At 36.5% G+C, this 11,699-nt stretch overlaps 1 pseudogene; it reads right to left on the reverse strand.

Moving 5' to 3' along the window:
* Window positions 1-4,989: 4,989 nt before the first annotated feature.
* LOC132477569 (heterogeneous nuclear ribonucleoprotein K-like) lies at window positions 4,990-6,520 on the reverse strand (annotated as a pseudogene).
* Between the last annotated feature and the right edge of the window lie 5,179 nt (window positions 6,521-11,699).

The following is an 11,699-nucleotide window of genomic DNA, read 5'->3' on the forward strand; positions in this document are numbered from 1 at the left end:
GGCATCAACAGATGAAATAATTAAAATGTTTTGAACTTTTCACTCCACTTCTGGGGATTATTTTTTCCTATGGAAATAGAATTATGTACAAAGTAGGGTGTCAGAGAACTAAATTTTGTTGCAGAGTTCCCTGGCCGAATTATTTAATCATTCTCTCAGTTTTTTCATCTGTAAAATGGGAATGATACATTTTTCTTTTTTTAAATGAATTTTTATTGGAGTATAGTTGATTTACAATGTTGTGTTAGTTTCTGCTGTACAGCAAGGTGAATCAGTTATACAAATACATATATCCACTCTTTATTAGATTCTTTTCCCATATAGCTCATTACAGAGTACTGAGTAGAGTTCCCTGTGCTATACGGTAGGTTCTGTTAGTTATTGATTTTATATATAGTAGTGTGTATATGTCAATCCCAATCTCCCTATTTATCTCCCTCTTTCCCCTTGGTAGCCATAAGTTTGTTTTATACATCTGTTACTCTATTTTCATTTTGTAAATAAGTTCATTTGTACCATTTTTTTAAGATTCCACATATAAGTGATATATGATATTTGTCTTTCTCTGTCTGACTTACTTCACTCAGTATGACAATCTCTAGGTCCATCCATGTTACTGTAAATGGTATTATTTTGTTCTTTCTTATGGCTGAGTAATATTCCATTGTATATACGTACCACATTGTGTTTATCCATGATACTAATACTGATGGACAAATCTGTGAGATACCATGATATTAAAGAGTTAGCTTAGTATATTGAAATTGTACACTTAAGTAATATTATTATTTTTTGCTCTTTATGTTGCTGTTATTTTAAGCATAGTTTTATTTATGAGTAAAAGTAGTGGAAACAAATATTTTGAATGACTATTAAATATTCATCATATATTCTAAAATGAAAAAGGCAGCTATCTATCTGACTATAATTTATACTGTTCTCATGGAAGGAAGCATACCAAAATGATAACATTGGTAATTATTGGGTGTTTATTTGTGGGGTTCTTTTTTTTTATCCTTTCCTCAATTTTCTAGTTTTTCTCAAATGGAAATACATTCCTTTGCCATTGTAAAAACCTAAGTATATTTATTTGGGGAGGAAGGTGAAAAATAAGTCCTAACTTTAGTTTTCTGGAGCAGAACTGATGGAACAAGGGCCTGCATCTGAGAAGGGGTTCTCTGGCTGGAGTGGGGTGGAGTTAACTCCATCTTGGCATAGGTGGAGGCACATGGTATGAAACTTGAATCTCTGGATATTGATTCAATCTTAATGAGAGAAGCCAGAATTTTAATGCATTTATTTTTTCGTGAAGGATTGGAGAAGGCCAAAGGGAAAGAAAGATGCATCTTTCAAAGTCTCTATCCTCAGTGGTCCAGAAGAGATTGCTAGTAGTAGTAAGGAAATATTTTGATGCTTAGTATGTGACCTACATTCCTAGTCTTGGTGGCAGTTGGTCAAGACATGAGTCCTACTCTTAAATTCTTAGAATAAATTGAAATGTTGCAACTTATAAACCTAAAGGATCTAGTAAGCAAAACAAGAATTACGTACACACACACACAACACACATGCAATAGAGTTTGGACTAGAAAGAAGGAAGGAAAGAATTGGTGGTTTCAAAACCATAGGGTTGAAAACAGGTGTTCCCTGTCTTCTAGGTTAGAATCTAAATGCTTAAGAAGAGTGGAAGATTCTTGCTGGAATTATTTTCAATTATAGATATTATGGGAATAATATAGTTTGAAATATAAAATTGTGTTTTTATTTTTTATACTTCCTTATATGGGGCTGTCCCCTGATTATGGCAGGTATATCTATTGCCTCAGGAGAGATATAAGCAGTCATGTTAGGACAGGAGGACAAAAACAAAATGTTTACTATTCAAATTTTGGCTAAAAATGAAGTTTTTGACTCCTTTGTGAGACACAATGCTAGGATTTCCAAAAGACAAAGATTTTTCTGAATTCCAAAAATCTGCCTTTTCCATGTCCAGAGTCAAGCCAAGGAGACTCTGGTCACAGAATTTTCCTTAAGCTATAGCCTAGGAAGGGTTGAGGATGTGACCTAAGGAAAGATAATAGAAACTGGAGGAGGAGGGCACAGATTTCTGTCCAAGGTGTATACATGCACTGGAGGAGGAGAAACTAGGGTCAAGTGCTCCCTGGGTCCCTTGTATGAAACATAAATCCCCTCTCCTAGGTCTCAGCCACAAGATGATGGAAATCTGACCAGAGTCCCAGACAATCCTTTGTATCCAGTGTAGTCCAGGAGTAGCAGAAGAGCAAGAGCAGAGAGAAAGTGATATAGATATGATATAGATATAGATAGATACACCTGCAAAAGGACCCCAAACCCTATGGCCTGCACAGGGTTTGAATGGGACATTCCAGCATACCTGGTGTTGAGGGAAAATTGGGAGGTTCCAGAGGACCAGTGACCATCAGCAGCCTAGATGTAAAGATGAAGAGGCTACAGGGCACAGGACTTCACAGCCAGAGGTAGCTATGTGAGGGTGGGCTTCAGCAGCACATCCAGCAAAATGCCTACAAAGCCAGGTGGGATCAAGTGTTACCTGGGCTGGTAGCCAGGCAGGCAGTCAGTGCTCATCCCAGATCCACTCTTCAGCAGACAACAGTGCAAGCCTCCCAGGAACAAAAGTAGGCCAACTCCATGATAGTGGAGACTAGTGAAGCCCCAATCAGAGACCCATCACTGTGAGGATTCACACTGTCCCCCTGTACCAGTGTGAGGGGGACAGAGGCGAGGACAGAAATACCTGATAACAAGGCATGAATCAGCACTTACAGGGATTTTGAACTTCAAATTGGCAGACGATTTACCCATTGGCTCAGTGGTTCTCAACGTTGGCTGTACATTAAAATCACCTGGGAAGCTTTTAAAACTCCTTACCGCCAAGGCCAATTAAATTAGAATCTCTGGAGGTAGGATCCTGGCATTAGTATTTTTAAGAAATCTTCATATGACTAAAAAGTGTAGCTATATTCTAGAACCGCTGCAAGAGGAGAAAGAAACTTGGACTTTTGAAAGGAAGTTATCTTTAATTGGCAAGGTTAGTTTAACTTTAGTTTTCACTCCATTGCTGAAGTTCTTAAATGATCCAAAACAGATCTTTTCTAAAGAAAATTAAAATAAAAATGCCTAAATCTGCATGAAAGTAGTTTCATCTCTGCTCCACATAATGAAAACGAGCTAATACAACACTGAGTGCTTACTATTTGCCATGCATTAGTTCAAGTGTTTTATACCCAATAATTCATTTAATACTCATGACAACCAGGAAGAAGGCACTGTAAATATTCCTACTTTAGATAAGAAAACAGTCATGGAAGGTTAAGTACCTTTTCCAGTTTCACCCAGTTACTAAGAGTCAGAGCAAGTATTCTTTCTACAGCCCGTTCTTTGCCCCAACAGCTGCTACTTTCTATCACTCAAGAAATACAATATCTCTTTCTAGGCTCTACCATGTGATGGAAATATACCTGCTCTCAATATACAAAAATAACTTAAAATTTTCACAACCACTCTGTGGCTTTTTAAAAATGACAACATGTACTTCAATTAGTCTGCATTTGCTTATACCAACATCTATTAAAAGTTTGTCAAGCTTCTGGAAAAAAAAATTCACATATCCTGTCCTGGTCATCATTTTTATTTTTGCTAGTATTTTTCTGCCTTTCAGAATATTAGAATATGCCTCACTAAAGCTAGTCTGTTGAACTTCCTTTAATGGCGTCCAACTCAAATGCCAGTGCCTCCTTGAAGCCTTTTCTGATCTAGCGAAGAGCATATGTCTTTGCTGGGTTTACTGTCACAACTCTCTGCTCTTCTTTTATCCCATTCATACACAGCCCATATTATGTAATTATCTTGTATTATTTATCTTAATGCTTCTCCCTATTTTTCTACTTAGTTCTTCTAGTATGTGTTCCTTTGGGTAAGAATTATCTTATTTATCTTCATATCTCTTGAATAATTAACACACTGTCTTATTCATCTTCAAACCATATATTTTAATAAAATGTCATGCAAATGGTCATGATCCAAATCTAACATATATATGAAAATGGTTCCCCCTCAAAACAATAAAAACTACAAATATAGAATCAAAAGAGTTTCAAATGGAAGGTAATTGAATGCAACCTCTAACTAAACAGGAAAAGTCTAAGGTGAATAAGCCAAAGAACTTCTTTCTACATTTCACTTCTAGAATAACTTGAGGTATATCCAGTTATTTCAAAATTGTGTGTCTCTCAAAATAACACACTTAGGACTATTTGTCTTAAGTTGCCATATGGGAAAAGACAATTTTAGTTGAAGTTTCTTGTGCTTCCATATTCTCATGACATGTTCTCCTTTCGGATTTCACAGGCAGCATTGTCAAACTTTACGAGACAAATACATATTTTAAAAGATTCTGTGATTAACAGAGGTATTTTGTTTTTCAAAATTTAAAGGGTTATCTTTTTAACTGAACTGACATTTAAATTGCTACTGGCAGATTGTTGGGCTTTTGTCTATGAAAATAGTGTTTGGGTTTTTCTTAGGGCACATATATTGTTCACTGTGATTTCTAAATACCCTGTTTCCCAAGTTGTGGGATCCAATTCTTTTTTTTTTTTCTGAGATTCACTAAATTTATTTTAAAAATCATAAAACATTTCTTACAAAAAAGCATTACATTCTGCACACTGTTCTGAATAGATGCCAGGGACATATGGACTATTGTTACTTTTCCTCCCTGCCCTACCTCCCCCCAAAATATTACAGTGACCACAAAGCAAAGTGTTTGCAATAATTACATGGGGGGATTTTTTTAAAACCACCAACAATGAGCAAATATTAAAATTCACTCACTCTGCTGCTGTTGCAAAATTTCAATGTTAGTTTCTGCACACCCTCCTCCAACCCCCAATCCTGTTTGTAAGGAACTGAAACATTGTATCTGGTGACAGCAAAGATTTCACTACACCTCAAACACAGAACACCTATGAAGCAGAGGAATGTTGGCTTTTTAAACAGAAGCAGATTAAAAAAAAAATGATGCAGGACTCCTTCAGTTCTTCACTAGTCTTAGAAAGACTTTCCAGAATACTGCTTCACACTGTTCTGCAGCAAATCCTGTGCATTCTGTATCTGGGCCTGTGTTCCTGTAATGGTAATGATCTGATCTTCAGACCCTTCTAAAGGCTCATCAATTTTGATCGATGCTCCTGACTCGCGACGGATTTGTTTAATCCGCTGACCAACTTTGCCAATAATAGATCGAGCCAGATCTTTGGGAACAGTTACTTGTGTAGTAATAATAGGTCCACCAAGATCACCATATGAGCCATGACGCCCTGCATAAGAATAATCATATCCAGAGCCACCCTGTGGTTCATAAGCCATCTGCGGCTCTGAAGGGCTCCATGTATCTACTGCAGAGTCGCAGGTTTCATCAGCGCTGAAACCAACCATGCCATCATAATGGTCTCCAGGTCTTCCCCTTCTGTCATAGGCCATTAGATCCTCTCCTCTAGGTGGTGGTGGTGGAGAAGGAGGAAGATTCCGAGCTCTGCCACCACCCCGGCCCCCTCATCCAGGAGGAGGTGGAGGAGGTCCTCGACGAGGGCTCCTATCATCACAATCCCTTCTGGATGGAGGCATGGGACGCCCACCCTGACCAGGAGGCATTCTGTCAAAACCACCTCTTCCCCACATGGGAAATCCCATGGGACGTCCACAGTGGTCATCAAACATCATTGTAAAACCACCATAATCACAGGTTTCATCGTAAAAATTGGGATCATAAGGCTGACCACGTCCTTTGATGGGAGACTCTGATATAAGATCAAGGATGATATTTATGCACTCTACAACCCTATCAGGTTTTCCTCCAATAAGAACCACTCAGTGGATTGAGGACAACATTCCTGGAAAAGCTTGATTGTTGTCTGAGTGTTCTCTCGAAGTTCTTTGATTTTAGCACTTTTGACCCCAATAATTCCTCCAGCCAGACTCTGATGAGTCAACAATCTCAACTTGCAAAGTCACGTCCTTTATAGTGTTGGTAATTTAAGCATTCCACAGCATCAGATTCGAGCGGGAGCTGGCTGGTTGCAGTGGGTGATGGCAACTGCAAGCCCTCTTCCAAGGTAGGGATGATTTTCTTCAGAATTTCTCCAGTTGTTTCAATATCAGCACTGATACTCAATGTGCGCTCGGGGCCACTGTTGTCTGACTGAAACACTGGCATTCTGGTCTGTACAGAGAGCCTTAATATTTTTGCTTCCTTTTCCAACCACTGCCCCAGCATTCTTGCTCTGAAACAGAATGCGTAATTCAACCATCTCATCAGTGTTTCTAGATCTTTTAAAAGCGTGCTCCTCTTCCATATCTTCAGCAGGGCGTTTACCAAATTCGCCATTGGTTTTGGTGTTGGGAAAGGTTTCCTCTGGCTGTTCCGTTTCCATTTTCTTGTATTAAAGGAACACACAAATCAGTTATTAAATATATCCTTGCAGGGAAGAACTGAAGTGTTCTGGCCGGGACCAACTGACACCTTAGTGCTCCAGTAGCCCAGATCCGAAAGGAGATGGCCCCAATTCTTTTTGATTTCATATTTTCTGGATATTTGCACCTCAAAGATGTAACAAGAGGATACATGTTTTCCTTTTCTTTCTTTTATGTTGTGGCCTTTGAAATTAATGCTAAAAACATATCAGGCTTAAGAGTAATTTCCCTGGATTGTTTTTCTTTTCCTTTTTTTAGTGGATAAACTGATATTGAACCAATTGGCATTGAATTGGCTGGGAAATAACACATTTCAAATTTAATATCTACATGAAGTGACAGGTATTTGGTAAAAAGAGAGATCAATAGCCCAAAGGTCAAAATTTTCCTTATGACTTATGCTACAGACCAAGAATAAATTATTTTAACTTCTGTAAATCTCCACATCACTTTAAACATTTTAAATCTTCTTCTGCATTCTTCTTGTACTATTGATGTGCCTTTCAGAGATAACTGCTATAAAGTTTGAGAAGTATTTGCTAACTCTCTGAGGAGAGCAAGGGCTCAATGGTGTGTTTTGCATTCTAGTTCAACTACTTTATGATAAGGAATTTTCTTTATTCACAATTGAGTTCTGCCTGTTGAAGGCAGAGTTCAGTTGTTTATATACTAACATGCAGCAATTATGATGAAACAAAACTCATTCTAGAACTCTGTCATAACTATGGCAACCAGAATTAAATGAGTCCTCTTAGAAATACAAAAAGCCACCCTGGCAGGATAGAGTAAATATTATCTCTTATTGATTTATGAAGGTTCCAGATGATGAAAAGTGGTTAATATATTTTTGTCATGAAACACATTTCTTAAGTCTTCTTTTTATTGATAGAGCCATTGTCTATTTAAATAATGTCAGCCAGATATCATCAATTTTTACATCTTTTTTCAATCACTTTTGCCTTCATTACAAGAAGCTAACAGCCTTTCCATTATTTTCTGTATTTTATTTAGGAGTAAAAAGAAGAAAGCTCGACTTAAAGATCATTTCTGATTATGTTTGGCTAAAATCTAGCTTGACCAAAGATTGTTAGTATAAATGGGTTGCATATTTATTTTGCAAGAGAATTAGTTGGTTTTGATATTTACCTGCATTTGGACAAAACCTACAACTCTCTTGGCTTCAGGTGGCTGGTGCTTGCAGTGGGATTTGTTGGAAAAGGAAAATTAAACTTTTGGTAATTTGTTCTGTAAGTAGACTAGTTTAAAATTCAATTCAAGTAATAATGTAAGGCTAAAATGGAACAGCATTATGTAGCAAGATTAGAGTTTTCGTGTCCCAGAGGGTTTGGTGTACAGGTGTCAGTGGGGTTCTGCATGCAAAATGCCGGCACGTACTGTACCCACTTCTGCTTTTTCCCTAAAATCAACTCAATACTTGTGTCTTGATTAAAATGAAAAGGTCACTGTAGGTTTTTTTCTTCCAAAATACTGACAAGAGTCATAAGAATGGAGCATCTGAAAACCAGGGTGTAGGAGGTAAGACACATGCCATAGCATTGGTCCCAAGACTTTTGGAGCTTCATGTTTCATTATTTTGTGTTTCATTATAAATATTTTCCTATGATTGTTTCTAGTCACATGGAAATGATGTGGTGGTGAGTTAGGAAATGTGTTTTCTCAAACAAAAATGCTCAGTCATAGAAACAAAGCCAAAAATTATGAGACTTTGAAAACTCTAAGACATTTAACTAATTTTCTGCTCTCATGTTCCCTTAACTTCTAAAATGACTGAACTGTAAGGTTGAACTTTTAGGTGTGTTATATATCTTAAGAATTAGGGTTTATTTAGCTTGTCTAATCTGCCTTATTTATGACTAGTTTTTTTCCTGTTACTATAGGTATTGAAATTCCTGAAATAAACTATAGTCAACCTAAGCATTTGCCCAAGACAGAAAATAATCGAAGAACCACAGCCTTATGTTATTTTGGTCCTGATGCTGCATTCTCTAAAGTTCCTGAGTTTTACCTGGGCCTCTATCCATCGTGTCAAAGCAGTCTCTGAAATGCCATTGCAATCTGATCCTTTCTGCCTGCAGTTCTGAAGATCACAGAGCTCCAAAATTTTATAGGCCTTTTTATTACTTTTCACAGCATCCCCATGTCAGGTTGACATTCTGCTTCAAATCACAACATATGAGATTTGGAGGGGATTTCAGAGATCACCTAGTCTAAGCTGTTCATTTTGCAGATAAGAAATTGAAGCTCAGAGAGGTGAAGTGAATTGCTCAAGGTCACACAGCTCATTAACAGCACAGCTGCTCTTCTAATCCTAATCTGGAGCTCCTTCCATCAAATCTCACAACCTCAGGTTTTCTCTTATGTCCAGAGGAAGTCACTTCTGCTCTGCATTTTAGCAGATGAGCTCACAGATGGAAGGTAGAATCACCCATTCCCAAACTAGTGCTCCAACCATTACTGCCCATTATATATCTTCTCAGTTTTAAAGAAAAAAAAACAAAACAAAACAGCCTGCACATTCTGCTTTTATATTCATTATCTACTCTGTGCCTGTTAGTTGCTCCCGTTTTTTTGGGAATGCTTTTACTGATTAACTTGTTCTCTGCAATATAAAATGGTGAAATGCATTATCTTGGGTAAATGTGATGTTATTAATGTGTTTTATTCTAGTTATGGGTCATTATTTCCGATAGATGTAATCGTCCCACTACTGAGACCTAGCAGGTGGTCTCACTAGAAGTTATAACAGTATTCTTAATGGTCTGATAAGAATGTCATTTGCAGGGCAGCAAGGGCAGAAAGAAATTGGTCCCAGAGCTAGCTTGCTTCTGTACTCCTTCCCAAGCTTGAGCAAGCAAAAGTAAATACCTATTTTCTTACTGATCAGCTGGGTATTTTTACTGCCTATCTATTTTCAGTAAAAGTCATGAGGACCCAAGTCTATTTATTTATATTTATATTTATTTACAGCCTCCCTTTCCCCAATAATAGTACTAATGTGTCTTTAATGCTTTGCTTTTCTAATTCTTGGAGGAGACAGGTCATATTTTCTCCTGAGGGGAACCAACACCCATTCAAGTAATAAGATATGATTAAATCCATCTGACCAGGCAAAAAACAGAGGCCACTGGGAAGCAGAAATCAAGGGACAATTTTTCCATTAGAGGTAGCTGACTCTTGAGAGAAGGTATGATATCAGTATGATGAGAGAAATATAAATTGTATATTTAAATGTTAATACCTTAATATATGTAAGAGACATGCTTGCTAGAAATTATTAAATAATTATGTACTATTAAAGATATATTATTAAATAATAGTACATCTTACAATCAATGGCATTTTCGGTTCAATAAAATACAGCATTTAGCCATCATTTCATAGAACTAAATATATCTAGAGCCAGGGGATTTGGAGGACTACTATAGTCTAGCTTCTTAACTTTGTATTTGAGAAAGTACGGCTCAAAGAAACTAAATGAGTTGCCCTTGATTACACAGCGCTCTGGTATATGAAGGTGACAAGCCAGGTTTTAGAGGTCACCGCTGATGACTGTTCTGAACCTGGCTTATAGAGTTATAACAACATACTATCATTTTTTTCCATAGTGAAATTCCTTCTTTCTTCTAATATATAAGAAAATGTGTGATATAAAGAAGTAAAGTGATAAAGTAGTTCTTATATTTAGGGACCTCCCAGGAAGCATAAAAACGTGCCTTTCCAACAAGAGATTGTAAGTTCTTGGAGAGATGGTGGCAGTTTCTTAATATTTCAGGAACTATTATTTTTGGGAAGAAAAAGATAATATTCCTTTAACATCTAGAGAATTCCAGATAAGCAACAGGGGCAATAATCAGTGGCCCTGAGAATAAAATAATGTAGTTTAATGTCTTTTCCATACTGCTATCTACTATTTATTAGTATTATTATGGACATTCCTGTGTTTTTTTAACCTTTGCAGTACATCAAAATTCTTCCTGCTTTTTCCCTTTTTAATAGTGATCTTAATTTTTATCAGAACAATGCACTATATATAGTTTTGAAATCAAAAGATATAAAAGGCTTATAACAAAAGAAGCAGTCTTTTTTCCTGGACTTCGAACTCCAGTACTCCCCAGAGACAAATACTGGATTCTTCCAGCCATTTCCCTTGGCATTTTTAAGTGATATCTATCAAGTGATAGATTAAGACATGACTTCTTTTTGTACAACCATATATTTCTTAATCAGCTTTATTGAAGTATAATTGACCGACAGTAAATTGTACAAATTTTAAATGTCCAATTCCATAAGTTTTGGCAGATGCATTGGCCTGTAAAACCATTACCACAATCAAGATAGTGCTTATATAATTCCCTCTCAAAATATCTTTGTGCCCCATGTAATCCCATCTTGCCTCTACTCCCTGTAACTACCCCTGCCTGGTCCCTGGAAATCACTGTTTTAGTTTCTATCACTATAAACTAGTTGGCATTTTCTAATATTTTATGTAAATGGTATCATATAGTAGGCACTCTCTTTTTTTCTGGTTTCTTTCATAAAGCATAATTATTTTGAGGCTCATCCATGTTTTTGCATCTATCAGTAGCTCATTCCTTTATATTGTTGATTAGTATTCCATGGTATGAATACACTATAACGTGTTAATCTGTTTTAACCATTAATGTACATTTGGATTGTTTCTAGTTTTTGACTATTACAAATAAAGCTATTAACATATGTGTACAAGCCTGTCTGTGGAAATATGCTTTCATTTCTCTTGCATAAATATCTAAGAGTGGAATGACTTTGTCATATGGTAGGAGTATGCTTTTCAAAGGGATTGTACTATTTACATTCCCACCTCCAGTGTATGAGAGTTTCAGGGATTCCACATCCTCACCAACACTAGGAATGATCAATCGTATTTTAATCTTAGACATTCTAATAGGTGTATAAATGTATTTTATTATGATTTTAATTTCCTTTTATTAATTACTAATGATATGAAGCAGAGTCAATAATATGATAAAATGAGTGAGACACTCATCCTGGGCACAAAATTTGAGGGGATGACAAGAAACTCAGTAATCAAGAAAAATAATATTTAAAAAATAGAAAAAATACTGAAAAATACTCATAGTGAACAAAGTATCAAAAATTTAAATAAAGACAGCATTAATATTACT

The sequence above is a fragment of the Mesoplodon densirostris genome, chromosome 17 (assembly GCF_025265405.1).
Source record: "Mesoplodon densirostris isolate mMesDen1 chromosome 17, mMesDen1 primary haplotype, whole genome shotgun sequence".
In the NCBI taxonomy this organism is placed as follows: domain Eukaryota; kingdom Metazoa; phylum Chordata; class Mammalia; order Artiodactyla; family Ziphiidae; genus Mesoplodon; species Mesoplodon densirostris.